The following is a 6,000-nucleotide window of genomic DNA, read 5'->3' as shown; positions in this document are numbered from 1 at the left end:
TTTTCAGAAGTTATATGAAATGTCAATAAAATCATCATAGCCTACCAGGATTAAAATTTTGTACGCCAAACTCGCTTTTCGTCTACAAAAGACTCATCAGTGTTGCTCGAATCATAAAAGTAAAAAGGGCAAAATAAAGGAAGAAATTGAAGAGCATTGAAGACCAAAATTCCGAAAAGTTTTGCCAAATACAGCTATGGTACTATTCATGGAGTAGAACATCATTAGTATTTAGAAAAATTCAAAGTTTATAATAGGACAGCCACTCAAAAACGAAAAAGAAAAAGAAAAGAGAAATAACTAGAGGTCAGAATACCTTAATGATGACCATGCATCAAAGTCACTTGTCAAGCTCTTACTGCCGTGTCCTGAATTTAGATAAGAAATGCGGAAATTCACATTGAATTTATGCATGCACGTGGTTTTCTTGCGCAAGAAATGGCAAATGGAAAGCATACTCACTGATATTCTGGATTAGAATATGCATTTGCGTCATCACGTACATTTATTCTAGGCTAAAATCTAATGTTAGTTGAATTCGAAGGTCAGACTACCTACCCCAAGTGGCTTGACTCCGGATTCATTGCCATTTAATCCGGAATTTGTGTGAACGCAAACCAATATTGTTTTCAAATCGGATTTCAAATCAAATCCTATTTTGTTGTGTCGTGTGAACAGGGTGTAATATAATATAAATGAACCAAGACGTGTGTAGGAATGCTGGTCAACACAATGCATACAATTTTCAAAATCGCACCATATTACAAAGATTTAGATTGATTGATTGATTGATTGTTGGTTGCTTAACGTCCAATGGCAAATATTTCATAGATATAAGAAGATGTGGTATGAGTGCCAATGAGACAACTCTCCATCCAAGTCAAAATGTATAAAAGTAAACCATTATAGGTCAAAGTACGGTCTTCAACACGGAGCCTTGGCTCACACCGAACAGTAAGCTATAAAGGGCCCCAAAAATTACTAGTGTAAAACCATTCAAACGGGAAAACCAACGGTCTAATCTATATAAAAAACGAGAAACGAGAAACACTTATGAACCACACCAACAAACGACAACTACTGAACATCAGATTCCTGACTTAGGACAGGTGCAAACAAATGCAGCGGGTTTAAACGTTTTAATGGTACCAAACCAAACCAAACCCTTTTTCTGAAACAATAGTGTAACATTACAACATAGAAAGACACACTATAAAATATCAACTGAAATAGCTTAACTCAATCAAAGAACATATTAACACCAGTGAACATACACCGAACAAATAAATTTGACCTATGATACAATGTAAATACAAAATAAATAAACTAAGGGAAGAATGATAAAAGTAACATGTTATATCGGTATGAAATGTTAAACAATTTAAGAAAAACAATATGCTCGAACAAAAATATCAGCCATTTGCAATAACTTTAAACACATGTAAATGAAAATAATTTTGTTGTTAGGTATACGTGTACAGTTCCAATAGAGAAAGGAAATATTTTTACAAAATAAATAATTTTGATGTTCATAGTACGAAGTGAAAATTTATAGTAATACCAAACACTTATCAAAGCTGGTATATAGACCAGATATAACCCTGAATAACATTAAATAACAAAAAAGCATTACGATAAGTATCAACAGGTCAAATAAACAAGAAAGTACGATTTGAGAGTACTCGCAGTTACTGACAGCTAGTTAAAAGCCAAAACAATTAATAATAAAAAATCATGTATCAGAGACTAAAATCAAAATGAATGTGGGTGTGTCTTTATACATCCCGTTCGAAAAGAATACAAATTTAGTTATGTTTTAATTTGCTGATGACAAAATCGATATTAGTACCAATGTAAACTATATTCAAAGATCTAATTACAACATTGGTAAGATAACCTTTACAAATAAGTTTGTTTAAAGTTTCGATGAGTTTACACGGATCACATAGTGATTTCCGCGCTTTAAGTACAATATTACCGTAAACTTTCGGATGTGAAATACCGTTTTTAATCAGTTTTCTACAGGTACAGCCAAATTTACTAATCAAATCTTTGTATCTATGAAAGAACTTAGCAAAAGTTTTACGTAATTTATGGAAACAAAATCCCTGACTTAATAATTTACCAGTGATGAATTGATTACGTTCGTTAAAATCTATGACATCACTACACACACGGGCATAACGAACGAGTTGGGATATATAAACACCGTAGTATGGAGCTAAAGGAACATCGCCGTCTAAAAAAGGAAAATTATCAATAGGGAATGAAAAATCGTTCTTTTGTCGTAAATTTTCGTACGGAGTTTTCCTTTAGAGATTGAAATGTCCAAATCCAGAAAAGGACAACTACTGCTGTTTATGTTAGATTTAGTTAAAGTAAGTTCTATTGGGTAAATTTCGGTAGTATATTTAGAGAACTCTGGATTATTTAACGAAAAAATATCATCTAGATAACGGAAGGTATTGTTGAATGTATCAACCAAATGTAACAATGACGTGTCTTTACTGAGTTTGGTCATAAACTGAGATTCATAGCAATACAGGAATAAATCTGCTATTAAAGGGGCGCAGTTAGTGCCCATAGGAATACCTACGACTTGTCGATACACTTTATCGCCGAAACGTACATATATGTTGTCCAGGAGAAAATTTAAAGCTTCAATCATATCTTCACATTTCCAGTAAGTGTATCTAGCATACTTTCCTTTTTCGTTACAGAAAAAGGCTTTAAACGAGTTACAGCAAATAAATTTGTAATGAGATTTTTCAAAAGACCATTTAATTAAAAATGAAAACTTTTTCTTGATAAGATTGTGTGGAAGTGTATAGTATAGAGAGTAGAAAAATCATAACTGTCAACAGAATTAAAAGGACCATCAAAAGCATGTTTTTTATTTAAAACCTCTAAAGAATTTTTAACACTCCAAAAATAATTAATACCATTATTTTCATAAGCTTTATTACAAAAGTTAATAACAAGTTCTTTGATAGTAGTTAGGGAGGTAGTTAGAAGCACTGATAGATTGGTAGTAGAACACTTACTAGAAGCGGAGACGAAACGGAATTTAAATGTTTTTTTGTGCAATTTATGTAACCAGTACATAGTAGGGACTTTCAAATGTTCGGAAGAGGCTTTAAGCTGGGTAGTGGCAGTGATATGCTTGTTTACAATTTGACTCTCTGTGGAGAATACGGACCTGAATGTAGATAAATTTGTAATTTCGTTTTGGAGAACTTCCGTGTAGTATATGCGTCACATCACCACTACATTATTTGCTGCTTTGTCTGCCGGTACGAACACAAACCGCTTTGCGAGTACTTGGAGTTTATTTTTTATTCTGGAAATGGGAATATCATGGACCCTATTACTAATTTCAGAATTGTTTTCAAAATGAGATATACGAATATTAACAGTATTCATAATTTTATTCAAATAACTGTCTAGAGATTTTTTATCAGATTTTTCACGTTTACACCAATTTTTACAGTAGACAGACAGAGCGTCTTTAATAACCCGACGACACTGTTTCCAATCTATTTTAGATGGAGGACGATATTTCGGTGTTCAGGACGAGAACAAATTAACAATAAATACAATAGGTATGTCATGTAATAGAGGCCGTCCGGGATGAAGGTCGGGGAAATTTGAACTGCCACTGGAAAAGGGCATATTGGATATCTCATTATGCAATCCTCTCCGTCCGTCCCACATCAGCTGGGTTAATAAACCTGAAAATAAGCAAACATGTTCGTTCTGAAGTGAACTTTTAAAGTATTATTACGATATTTACCCCGATTTCACGAATAACTGACCATTGATATATTAAAGTGCTAGCGAGGCATTGTGTTCTACACGGACACATATTATTGTTAAAAAATCTGCTGAAAGGTTGTTGTTTTTGCCTGCACATTTTGTTTACACAGTACATGAATTACACAAATAAACTTGTGAGGAACCTCTTCTCTGCATGGTTGAATATCTAATATATGTTTATAATTTTGTTTTGATAGACTGACACGGATACTGTAAATATTGTCTATGTAGCCTGCGACGAAAATCGCATAATTCGAGACAGGGATGATAAGGATACGGCGTGCATTTTTTGGCACAAAGCTTTATAATTCTGATTTCAAGGCAGTCAGAAGACCCGATATTGCATATCGTGTAAACAGATGCCACATGGTACAAAGTTTTTGTCTGGCATATGTCTTTGTCATTGTCCTCATTTAGATATTGAATGCATTATTTGTATGCAGCATATCATTAGATTTATATGGCAATGTTATCCATTGCTCAGCATTCGCATTAATAAATGCGCGCACAAATTTGTGAATTTACAGTATATTACTTTGCTATATGGAAGAATTGTAAGGTGTACATGTTCGTTTATCAAGGTTTATCTATATACTTATTTTCATGGTTCACTGGTCAATGTCAAGTTTCGTGGTTAGGTCAATTTCTTTGATATATTATGAATAACAGGTCAACTATATCTAGTGCATGGAATGGTTGTAAGGTGAACACGTCCCTTTAAAGGAGTTTGTCTGGCTTTGACCTCAATTTCATGGTTCATTGATCAACTTAAGGATTTTGTGGCTAGGTCCATTTATTAGATACTATAAGCAATATGTAAACTTTATTTGGTGAATGGAATGATTGTAGGGTAAACATATCCGCCTAGCAGGGTAAACTGACCTTGACTTCATTTTCATGATTAATTAGTAAATGTTCAGTTTTCGTGATTATGTCTGTTTCCCATATATTATAAGCAATTTTGGTGTCCTCTTTAATTTATATATTTTTTATTTTCAATAATAATTGTTTTGACAAAATGTTTGCGGGGGATATATTTTTATTTTTATTTTTACAAACAAGAATTTGTTTGTAAAGCAGTACAACTCTTTGATTGTGAAGTAATGAATGTATCGGTTGTCTCCCTGATTGATAGCTTGGATAGAAGGCCTTTCATTTTCGACAAGAAAGCTGCTGAAAAAATTGGAAATAAATGTTTAACCACTACCCGTTGTTCAAGGTTTAAATTTCAATCACAGCTTTAAATTTTTTCCAGAACTTTTGTCTTTATCATGGCGGACTTGCCGGAGTACCCTGAGAGAACCTCCGACCGTTGGCACCATTTATATGTATCGTATGTATATGACGGTCATATATGGTTACATTTTTGTTTATTATTTAAGCATCAGGTCGTGGAATGGTTTTCTCGTGCTGTTTTTTTTTTTTGCTTAATTTTTAGTTGTGCTTAAATTTTATTTGTGCTCAAATTCTATTTTGTGCTTTAAATTTTAGTTATGCTTCAGTTTTAGCATGTTTAGATGTATAGAGTAGTAGCGCTTTGCATGTATTTCAATATGCCTGTGCTGTATCTATGCATTGTAATATATGCTGCTTATATATCTTATCTGCATGCTCTGTGTTTTAATGTTATGTATATGTTATTCATATTCGGTAAAAAGCTCTCAAGAGCTTATGTTTGTAATGCTATATGTGAACCGAATCAAAATAAAACTTTTGTATTCGTCTTCGTATGAAATGTTTATGTTTTTATCAAGTGAGGGCCCTGTTATAGCTTACTATATATACAGTATAGGATTTGCTCATTGCTGAAGGGTATAAGGTGACTTATTGTTGCTTACATCCACGTCATTGGACTGTAGTGGATAGTTGTCTTATTGGCAGTCATACCACATCTTTTTATTTTAATGTAGTATACTATAAAGGGCTTATCACCGTTTTTTGTTGCAAGTCTTTTAGAGAGACATATATAAATTCTACATTGTATGCATACATCCATATTTTTTTAATGGAAAATACAACCTCATTTTTGATGGGATGGTTCATTTTGTGATTATAACCATCTATGTTGTGTAAAGATATATAAATGTCATAAATTGAAGTATTCATTGTTATCGTTGTCATTATATAATAAATGACAATATTAATTTTTGAATTCATCCATTTTTTAGCTTGTCATTCCTTCAT

Source organism: Mytilus californianus, unplaced genomic scaffold, assembly GCF_021869535.1.
Source record: "Mytilus californianus isolate M0D057914Y unplaced genomic scaffold, xbMytCali1.0.p SCAF_14, whole genome shotgun sequence".
Taxonomy (NCBI): domain Eukaryota; kingdom Metazoa; phylum Mollusca; class Bivalvia; order Mytilida; family Mytilidae; genus Mytilus; species Mytilus californianus.
This window is presented reverse-complemented; position numbering follows the sequence as displayed.